This window comes from Peromyscus eremicus, chromosome 3, assembly GCF_949786415.1.
Source record: "Peromyscus eremicus chromosome 3, PerEre_H2_v1, whole genome shotgun sequence".
NCBI classification, from domain to species: domain Eukaryota; kingdom Metazoa; phylum Chordata; class Mammalia; order Rodentia; family Cricetidae; genus Peromyscus; species Peromyscus eremicus.
In genome coordinates this window covers 90,392,290-90,403,593 of record NC_081418.1, presented here as the reverse complement: position 1 = coordinate 90,403,593, position 11,304 = coordinate 90,392,290, and the positions used below count along the sequence as shown (strand labels likewise).

The 11,304-nt window shown below is 41.5% G+C and overlaps 1 protein-coding gene across 3 annotated transcripts in view; it reads left to right on the top strand.

Moving 5' to 3' along the window:
• Positions 1 to 2,119: 2,119 nt before the first annotated feature.
• Ctnna2 (catenin alpha 2) overlaps positions 2,120 to 11,304 on the top strand; it is a 1,136,313-nt gene continuing 1,127,128 nt past the window's right edge. For 2 of the 3 annotated variants that reach the window (XM_059258006.1, XM_059258007.1), the window contains exon 1: positions 2,123 to 2,303. The gene's annotated coding sequence lies outside the window, so the exon portion shown is untranslated. Of the gene's footprint in view, positions 2,304 to 11,304 lie in introns of all 3 variants that reach the window. The other variant, XM_059258010.1, reaches the window with a different exon arrangement.

Here is an 11,304-nt window from a genome sequence, read left to right as displayed (position 1 = left end):
TTAATACCAATTTAAGTATTTCATAAACATGAAGCTTACAAATTACTTTCAAATTTCTTTCAATACTATCTTACAGAAAAAAACAAGAGAAATCTCATGTTCACATGGAAGTTCATGATCTAGATTAATTTGCTGCCAATTAGAGCAAAATTATAAATGTAAGCCTAATTAATAGAATAAAAAACTATATATTTCAGTTTATACCCTCCAGCTTGACCCAAACAATGAGAATACAATTACAATAATAGCCGGTGAGTGATGGTGCGTTCCTTTAATCGCAGCACTCAGTAGGCAATGGCAGGTGATCTCTGAGTTTTAGGATAACCTTGTCTACATAGAGAATTCCAGGACAGCTAGGGATACATAGAGAAACCCTGCCTCGAATAACAAAACAATAACAACAAAACAAAAAAATCATAGTAATAATATTAGAAAAAGATCAGCCCTTCGAGTGAACATTCCATCTCATTTACCTGGGAGTATTTTAGTCTTCATTCTGGGAACATTTAACATTAGAGGTGACTCCTACTTTCTGGAAGGTTCCATGTAACTCTGCTATGGAATTTCTCTGCTTTTATCGAAGCACTTTACCAACCATACTCTTGACAGCTCCTCACTACAAAATCTTGCAAGTGCTTGCTCTAAACCAATGATTTCTTCAAACTCTAATTGAAGGCCATCTTCCAGTCTGCTGCAGTTCTCAGGGGTCATATATTTCAGCACAAATTCTTTAAGTGATCTGTATGTATTTATTTATTTAGCTCGTTATTTAGTTGATTTATTTTGTTTGTTTGCCATCCTTCCACCCCGCAACCTGCACTTTCTTTAGAGTATTTCTCCAGTTTCTATAGGCTGAGAGCAAGAAAAAGGCTCTGAATAAAGAAAGCTGACACGACAGCGGTGCTACTGTCCGTGGTCCTGAAGCAGCATTGTTCAATGAAGATGTTTTCAAAAGCTTGCATTTGGTGTAATTTGTCCACTTTTCCCCTTGACGTTTTCAAGATGGTCAAGCGGTGATGTGGAAGGGAAGTAGAGTCAAGGAGACACTGGGAGGGAAAGATAGAGGATTATATAGAGGTAACTTAGAGATAGGAGGACAGTTGTGTTCCATGTGATTTCCTAACAACTGGAAATTTGCAACTGAGGAGTAACAGTGGATGAAAACATCGCGGACACAGTCAAGGGTGAAAGGGCCATAGGAATGCGAGCACCCCGTGATTCAGGGCAATATCTAAGCATGGCATGAACAAAAGATTCAATGGCAGTGGAGGAGAATTCCAGATGGAATAAGCATCGACTGCATTCCAAGCTGCCATAAGTCTTCTTCTACTTTTTTTCTGCTTTGATGTAGTACAGACAAAGCCAAAGTTGTCATTCGGCACTGTGGTCGAACAAAGACAATTGTAACTTATGCTTCTCGCTGGATATAGCTGTGTACTGTTTTTGCCTCTAAGCATATCTCACTGTTAGACCTCATTACAGTTAGACCCCAATTCTGGCTGGCAAGGCACACGACTGTGTTCATGTTGCCAACTCGTGTAACCCCTAGGAGGACAGAGAGTGACGGACACTTCAACATGCCTAGAGTGCTTAATACAGACAACTGCAATGCCTTCCACAGAAACAGCGTCCACAGAGGTTAAACAGCCTCGGCCGGCCCTGTTTTCTCTAACAGTCCCATCCTCTTCCACGTTCTCCCGCGTTCGGGGCTCCAGGTCCACTAGGGCCCTGGCCTCCTGCGGCCACGTGGTCCGGTCTTTCTGAGTACGAGTCTCCATCCAGCTCTCCAGCACTGATGCAGATCATTCAGGAAACCCAGCCCCTCCCACCCGGGGCCGCATCAAGCTCCTGGTCCCCGCCCAGAGGCTAACGCCATTGCCATGGAGACGGCACCTGCGCCCTCTGTGGCGCCTTTCTCGGGTCCCGCCCCTCGGGCGCTCCAGGGCCGCGCGCCCGCGTGCTCATCCTTGGCCAGCCCGGGCGAGCCGCGGGCACGCGCCAGCGAGCGAGAAAGCGGCTACGCGTGCGCACTGGGCACCTCCCCTAGCGGCGATCCGGGCCGCTGCCGCTCGCTAGGGCAGGACGCGGGGCGGGCGGGGGGAGGGGGGAGCGGCTTTGCTGGCAGCCCTGAGTGAGGCGGAGACCCGGGCGGAGCGGGCGGCACCGCACCTCGGCCAGAAGCAGCTGCAGCAGCTGCCCGAGTCCCCACCGCCGCCTCTCCAGCCGCTTCTGTCATTCCACACCAGCTGCTGCAGACAGAGGACGAGGAGGAGGAGGCGAGAAACTCCCACCGACCCACAGAGGTGAGTCCCGGGCAGAGCATCCTCCATCCTTGCCTGCCTCCCTCCCTTCCTGCCTCCCTCCCATCCTCTCCGTCCTCCCCTCCCTCCTGCTCCCCAGCCCTCCCGCCCTCATCCTTCCCAACATCCCTCTCTCCTCTCCGCTCCTTTCTCCCTTCCAGCCTTTCTTTCATCCCTTTCTTCTCTCACCCAGCCCTACTTCCTTCCCACCCTTTCTTTCTTCTCTGTTTTTCTTTCAGTCACTCACCCTCTAGCTCATCTTTGCATGCCTTTTATCTATCTTCTCTTCATCTCTTTTCCCCCTTCCTTAACCTCACCCCCTTGCCGGTGGGTGGGATGGTGGGGAGCATCCTTGCCTGCTACAACTGTCCGGATTCAGGGGCTTCTGGAAAATTGGTCTCATGTACCAAGAGAGGCACACTCGCACAGAGCATGCCCTGCAGTTCTTTACATTGTCAGGATTAAGGGTCAAGTTGGATAGAGTACTGGGAACTGGAAGGAATAGAGTCCAGGAACAATCTATGGATATGTGCTATAAAGGGTGGGGGTGGGGAGGTTGTCACTTAGATATGTTTCCAGCCGTCCCCCCCCCCCCCAGTTTCTTCCTTTCTTTTTTTTCCTCCTGGGGATTGCATATTCCCAGTGTGTATCACACTAATTTAAAACCCAGGTCTCTCGGCTTTGATTGTCGTCTCCATGAGAAACCGCAAGGAAAGAGAAGCCTGGAAGGGAACAAGAGAGAAAGAGGGGAGGGGAGAGGGAGGGTGGCAACAGTGGAAGCCTGTATCCCTTCCCCTAGGCCTTTCTGGATTGGTGTTTTCAAGCCACCCGCCTAATATTCAGCTTGGACTTGAACCTGTGTGTCCTTGGCTGTCACTACCTACTTCACAGACAGAAACTCTCTCAACTTTAATGCCGGTGCATTGCACATTGTGTTTTGCTCGGTATGCAAAACACCCGGGGAACTTGGTTTGAGGAAATAGGAAGATACACTTTTTGTTCATTCCTGGCTAACTTCAGGACTGAGGATGGCTAGCCCGATATTGGAGAATGAAACTGTACTCTGCTGTCTTGTAAACATTTCGTTTTGATCGCGTTAGCTGTGTGATAGGCTCCAGTACAGGCGCCCTCAGTTCTTCTCAGCCACCTTATAGAAATCCTGATATCTGAAGTAAAATGTTCCGAGTGACTGTGTCCATTCCAAGATTTACACTTATTGAAAAGTTGAATTGTCTTTGGAGAGTATTAAGAATTTAAAAATTACAGTCAATTTTTCACCAGTTACTTGCACTGAACCCTGTGTTTGATATTTCTTCCTTGAGCTTCACCTCAGCCTACTTTGGTCTCTATCAAGGATGGCATGGCAGTTGTCCTGTTTGCAAATGTTGTTTCTAATCGATTTACTTAGACTGCATTTACTTAGATGGCAGGACAGCAATGCTGGTTCCCTATATCATCTCAGTGAGTCTAATTGGGTGCATAAAAATAAACTGAAAAATTCAAGACCTATCTTTTGTCCTGGTGAAATTCTTCTGAACATTAACACCTCTCCCAACCTTAACTTTAAGACAGGTAAATTTTTATGTATAAATAGTATGTGCAGAGGGACCAAAACCGGGTTCACTGAAGTTGCCAGTCAATAACTATGGTATGGAGTAAGTTTAGGATTTTTTCTTTTTACTGAAATTTGATGACATTCCAACAGTGTTAATAGGCACTTGTGTATTTTATGTGAATGTACAGTAAGAGTTGAAATGAAGAGAATTGCTTTCTTAACTGAAAGAATGCCGACCTGACTAACAGCTGATACTCACGGTCATATGGATTAGTGTTTGGGAAGTGGATGATATTAGGAAACAAGAGAGCCCCCCCTTTACCCTCCCCTGGAGGAATGCAGCTCCTTTCACCGTTTGGCAGGTTTATCATCCATGTGGCAGAAGCCTGTCTGAAGTATCACTTACTAATGTCTCCAGGTAGAATTGTGGTCAACCATGTATGTGTTTGAATGGTTATATTAGTTGTCAGTGAATTTGCACAAAGGTGTGCTTTTGCTATTGCTATTTCTTTTCTTGTTCTAAGTTTCAGCCAATGCAAGGCTTTCATGGCAATCATATGGGAATAATAAGTTTGTTTTGTTCTAACTTACTTTCAAATGCCGTTTTCCCTGCCAATCTATTACCCTTGCTTTGTGGAGTTCTGAGTGTGGGAGGAGCAGTCCCTCATCATCCTGCTTTTTCTATGTTGCAGTTTTTCTGCTCAGAATGATAAGGGAGTATCTCAGATAGGAATACAGTGCTCACTGTAGATAGAAAGGCACATTTTATCTGACTCTTGTTTATACATATTCATCAATATTGTGAAAGCAGAGTGAAGTTATTAAAGAAATAGAAAATGAAATATTTTGTTTATGACGATATCTGAGGAGGGTAGATGAGTGAAATGAATAAAATATGAACTAGAAAAGTAGTGAATGCATAAAGAGGCAATTTGATGTAGCTGGGGTATAGCTCAGTGATGTTTTACTTGCACAATATGTTCTAGGCCCTTGGATCATTCCATAGCACCCCCAAACAGAACATAAACAACAGAAAAGGAGCTTGCTGCCCTAACTAACAAACACATTCACATATATGCACTGACTTTTAAGAATTTTATTTCCAGGAGCATCTGCCTTTAATTGCATGGGCCTTTAAAGTACAAATAAGGACTTGGTAGAGCATACTATGGACCCCCACAGGAAATATTCTGCATATATTCTTTATTCTTCTATCCCTTCAAACTTTTAACACACATGCAAGCTAATGCTGTGTAGTGAGAGCTATGGAAAGAAGTGTAAAGAAGAAATAGACACTGTCTTTGGCCTCATCTGGCAGGTTAGTTGAAGATAAAAGGTATTTGCATTAGGTCCAGTTTCACAGCTGCAATGAGCTAGGTTTGGAGAAAGTTTCCAAGATGAGTTCAGCTTCTCTTGCTTAAGAACACTATATCCTTACCTGCAGTTTAAGAAACTTGTTTTTATCAATAGTATGAGATTATGATTCATGGAGTTTGCTTTGAGGTTAAATGTGTTTAGTACAAAACTTTGGAGCAAAGTGTGTTTTGCATTAGCATTGCTTTAATTAGGTGGACAGGTTTTTAAATGTTACAACATAGTATGTAGGATTATGCACCTCTAGTATGGCAGAGAGTTATGACAGCAGTTCTGAAGGGGACAGATGTTTGTGTGACCAGAAAAAAATGTTTTATTTGGTATGAGCACTCAAGCTTGTGTGGAAGCCCCAGAGAAGAATGACAAATAGCACGGGTACCACAGCTGGAGTCATAGCAAAATGAAGGAGGAAGCCTGGTGTGATGGGAGGCATATCACCAAGACTTTTCATTTTCTGGACTATTGGTTAAACTGGTGAATGCTTTAAATGGTGCTAAACATATCATCCTAGTGAATATTCTGCTACCTCAGACAAGTCAATTGACTGTACTTTGGTATACATTTTCCCACTGGAGATTCAGTTACCAGCTAACTGGTTTTAATTTTATTTCTATGTTATTACATCTAGTACTCCATCCTGTCATATGACACAGAACCCAAAGTCTGTACCACAGTTGGACTCACAATATTCTTTTCTTGGTTTTTCCTTAAACTGTGAGGCAGAGGAAACACTTGACTTTTCCTAGACAATAATGATTTAATGCTGTCTTTATTACACCTCCCCTTGCTTTTCCTTACCCCACAGGTGTTCCAGGATGATATCTCTGAGAAGATGTTTTATTTCAACACATACAAAAACAGAACTTCTTGAAGTAATTACATATATTTCTTGAAGCTTTATATTTTACTCATGATATTATCTAATTACTAATTTCCCTTTTCATGGCGATACAAAAATATTAATGATTCCAAAAGAGAACATGCTTTTTTGGTATTTTATTGGTAAATTAACATGTGGTAGCAATAAGAGGATCTGTGTGGAACTTGTCCTGATCACATTATAAATCCGGAAGAGCAAATGTTCATAGACATCTGCTGGTCAACCTTCAATTTTAGTTGAGATTCATAGACTATTTTGTGGAATTTTTCATCTATTTTGTGGAATTTTTCATCTAGCAGTGGAAGTGGTAGGAATTGAATTCTTTCATCTGAAAATAGATTTCCAGGAATTTCTCTGTGTAAGCAAGTTCAAACTAAAAGTGTTTTTAATGTTTATGTTTAATATGTTTTAAGTGAGTGCACCAGCTTCATTGCCTTTTTCCTAGTAGTAAAAAGTTTTTCTTATATTTATTTTCATAGTTCTAATAATACATAGAGTTGATCTTAGCTTAAGTTATATTAGTTATAAGCAAGTGTATATTTCCAAAAATTAATAGAATATATAAAGTGGAATCTTAAAAATGTTTTTATGATTATTATTTTACACTTTCACTCATATGTCACATATACTGACTACTGTTGCCCCCACCTTCTTACCATATCTCTCCTCCATCCTCCCCACAAATATATTTCAAATGTGCTGTCTGTTTTGTTCGTGACTCATTGAGGTTGACCAGAACTGTGTATGTAACAATGGGTCTACAAGGATCCATTGGACCTATTGGGCTCAGCAGGTAACCGGTAGGTAGGCAGGCCCTCTGTCTTTCTTGACTGATTGTTGATGAGGTAGATCTTGTGTGGGTCCAGTGCAGGTAATTACAGTGTGAGTTAATGCTGATAATGGATGTATATAGTCTAAATATGGCATTGCACAGCCCTTCCTGCCTTCCAGCTTTTACACACTGGTGACCCTTGCTTCCACAGTGTTCTCAGGTGATTGCATAAGTGACTTGTTTAGGGATGTGGTATTTATATTTTCTACTTGGGATTCATTCATTGTGTTCAGATATTTTTTAAAGAATCCACAGATCTAGATCAAATATTTAAGATGTGTCATTTCTACTTGCTTTTATATTAAAGCCACAGATGATTTTGAAAAAGAAGTATTTGGGGTATTTTCAGTTTCCCAGTATGATTTTTCACTTTTAACATAAATTTGAACACAACCACAAATATTTTACCCCTCTTTGAAAGGATTGCCTAGGGCATATTATAACATCAGAAAGTGATGGTCTCATTTTTATATCACTTAATACTGTAAGCCTATACTATGAAAAAGAATAGTATTACTCCTTTTTATGAGGGCATAAATACAGTTCTTACATCATTATTTTCATGTGTAATGACATTAGGAATTTCCATGTGTGAACCGTAATTATTTTCCCTTATCAGTTAAAGACAGTTCACAAATGGGAGGATTGAGTATGGCTGAAACAAAATGGACTAATTTTGAATATTAATCTATAAAATTTGTAACTGCCTGTTTAGTTAGGGGTTTCTTATATTTTCACTGTCATAATAATACAATCCATGTTTTAATTTTTTAATACAAGATATATATATATATATATATACACACATATATAAAGTTTATCTTTTCTATGTCTGCATATATATGTGTTTTTATGATGTGTTTGTGTGTTTATGTTGATGTGTGTGTGTGTGTGTGTGTGTGTGTGTGTGTGTGTGTGTTTGTGGGGGGGGAAGAGAGAACAAATGCAGTCACATACCATGGTACACATTTAGAGGTCAAAAGACAACCTTAGGCGTCATTTCTCATCTTCCACTTTGAGGCAGGATTGTGTGTTGTGAGTCTCCGTTCTGAAGCCCCCATCTCTCTGTAGGAGGTCTTAGATTACAGATACATGCTACTGTGGTGATGGGGTTCAACTCAGGTGTGCACACTTGTGTAGCAAGCACTTCATCGTCTTGGCTCACACACACCACACCACACACACCAAGGTACTTGAGTATACATGTATAATTCAACAAATAGTTTCAAAAACTAAAACATGGATGAGAAATGAATGTAAACTCACACATGGCATATATGTGGTGATCAGAGGACAACTTGCTAGAGTCATTTCTCTGCTTCTATCATGTATGTTTGTAGCTTGAGTTTTCCTGCCTGGCCCACAGCCCCTCAGACCCGACCAAGTAAACACACACAGAGACTTATATTGCTTTCATACTGTATGGCCATGGCAGGCTTCTTGCTAACTGTTCTTATAGCTTAAATTAATCCATTTCCATTAATCTATACCTTACCACATGGCTCGTGGCTTACCGGCATCTTCACATGCTGTTTCTCATTGTGGTGGCTGGCAGTGTCTCTCTGACTCAGCCTTCCACTTCCCAGCTTTATTCTCCTCCTCGTCCCGCCTACACTTCCTGCCTAGCCAATGGCCAATCAGTGTTTATTGACTAATTAGCAACACATTTGCCATACAGAACATCCCACAGCACTCCCCCCCTTTTTTTTTTCAAAAAGGAAGGTTTTAACCTTAACAAAGTAAAATTACATATAATTTGGGAATTTGGGCGTAGCTTCTCTTACTACTTCCTGCTGGAGAGGGGTGTTGTATCTTATGGGGATACAAAGAAAATTTTAGGATTATGGAATAGTCCATGAGGGTGTATCGTCTGAGCCAGTTGCCTTCAAATCATTCTGGATGTTGGATCATCTGGGCCATGGTGTCATCAGAGACCTTTCAGGGGGTCTTGGCTGGTCAAACCTGATGTATCTTAATCTGGAACAAATCCATAGCCTCTGGCTTTCTGTGGGAACAAAAGCAGAGTCTCCTTTCCAAAGCAACATATCTTTATATCCAAATTTTAAAGTCAAGGTATCTTTAAAATATACATATTGGCATAACTCAACATCTTTTACAATCAAATGTTTTTCTGCAGTTAAAAGTCCCAAAGACAATACAATCCAGATTCTCTGTGTAATATCCATTTTTACGTGGCTTATTTTTTATACTACCTTTACTGTCTCTTTAAAGACTTTATTTTTAAAAACTATGTATTTCTTTATACAACTGTATATATTCCTTTTTCTCTCTCTTCCAAGCCTACGTACATTTTTACACACATTGTAAACTATTACATCTGAATCTGTCTTATTGTGAATCTATCACTTTAAACTGCAGCAGCTGTGGCTGCTAGCTCCGCCCACCTCAGCTTCCCAACATGGCTACATTTACCACCAGCTCTGGGAGCTATTGTGGGTCTATGCTTTTATCCAAGCAGCGTGATGTCCAGAAGTTTGAACTCACAAACCTTTTCAAATAAATTTCTTTCTCTCCATGGAAAGACCACATACACTAGTTTTAGCAGAAAATTTCTGATTACAATCCTATGAATGCAAGTGTACATGCCTATGTGTGTGCGTGTACATATGCACACACACATACACACACACACACAGACACACAAACACACACACATACACACTTCATGGTATTAGACACCTTTCTTGCCTTTGAGATATATTTTATGTTACAACCAAGATACCTGATTTATTTGAGCAAATAGCTTGTTGACTTGGATGTGTACTACCTAGCATCCCTGCTCTCAGATATAGAGTACAGAGTATTTCTCTCTTCATGTAGTCTTCCTATGGGTCTGCTCAGCTTTTGTCTCTGTTTTTCTGAATTTACTGTTCTAGAAAATGATGTAGTTTGAACCACAGAATCTAAACTCATTGAGCACATTGAGATTCTTTTATGATTTTGGATAGATACGTATATTTTTTTATTAATTAATTTTTTTCATTTATTTTACATCCTGACAAGCAGTTTCCCCTCCCTCTTCCCCTTTCGTTCCCCCCCCCCCTCCGGACCTCATTTTGTACCTCCCCATCCACTCCTCCTCTGTTACTGTTCAGAAAGAGGCAGGTCTCCCATGGGTGTCCACAAAGCATGGCATATCACCTTGAGCTAGGACTGAACCCTGCTCTTTGTTTTAAGGCTGGGCAAGGCAACTCCTCTCTTTGTTTTAAGGCTTGGCAATAGGTTCCCCAAATCGAGCTCAAGTATTATGAACAGGCCCTGATCCCACTGCTAGGGGAGAAGATGCATTTCTAAAAAGAAATACAGATTATCTCACCAACTTGAGATAATCTAGCTAACCAGCTTGCCCAAAGAAGCCCCCTGTTGCTCATCTCTGGAGTGCTGAGATTACAGGTGAACACCACGTCTGTCCAGCATTTATACGGGTGCTGGGGACAAGGACTCAGGTTCTCAGAGCTGTGCAACAGGTTCTTTAGCTAGTGAGCCATGTCTCCAGCCCAGATGTTTAATTCCTTTACTCACCCAAATGATAAAATTAAAAAACCACCGAGTGGGGCTATGGAACGGCACAGTAATTAAGAACACTTGCTGCTTTTGCAGAAGACCCAACAGCTTCTACCTCCAGCTCCAGGAGATCTGAAGCTTCTGCCCTCTGCAGGTACCTGAACTCATGTGCATATGCCCACACACAAATACACACGTACATATAGTTGAAAATAAAACTTTAAAAAGCAATGTATTGTCACAACATTCATCATAAAGTTTCTAGATTACCAAAATTAACATAAAATTTAGAGGAGGATGTGAAACAACTGTGTATAACACTTATACCTATAGAAACTTTTATATGAAAACTTATGACAGCTTTGCTCACAGTACCTTTAAACTCAAACAATCATAAACTCTGTCAAATCCCCATCTAAGGTTGTTTCTTTGAACAAAATTTAGCAAAGCTGATGATGGTGGTGCTGTGTGTATGAGTTCGTAAATGCACTGTGAAAACCAGTTGCGTAAACCCTGTCTGCAGAGGGAAAGAAATGTGTTGAAAGGACTTGTGAAAGTGTTCAGATGTCAGTGGGATGGGTCTTGGGTATAGAACTGTGCTCAGCTCTTGCTCAATGAGCTGCTGCTCTGGCCTCACTGAGTGTTGACCTCCTGCACAGCCAGTGCTGTGACAGCTGCTTTAGTTTCTAGCAGACTGTAAGCAGCAGCCTCTAAATGAGGGAGCTTTAGCCAGAAGCCATCCTGCAGCCTGCTCTCTTATCTGACTGCTCAGCACTGGGCAGAGTCAGTGGAAGGACTCGATGAGCAGAAGAAGAACATGAATGACTAGTAAGCCTCC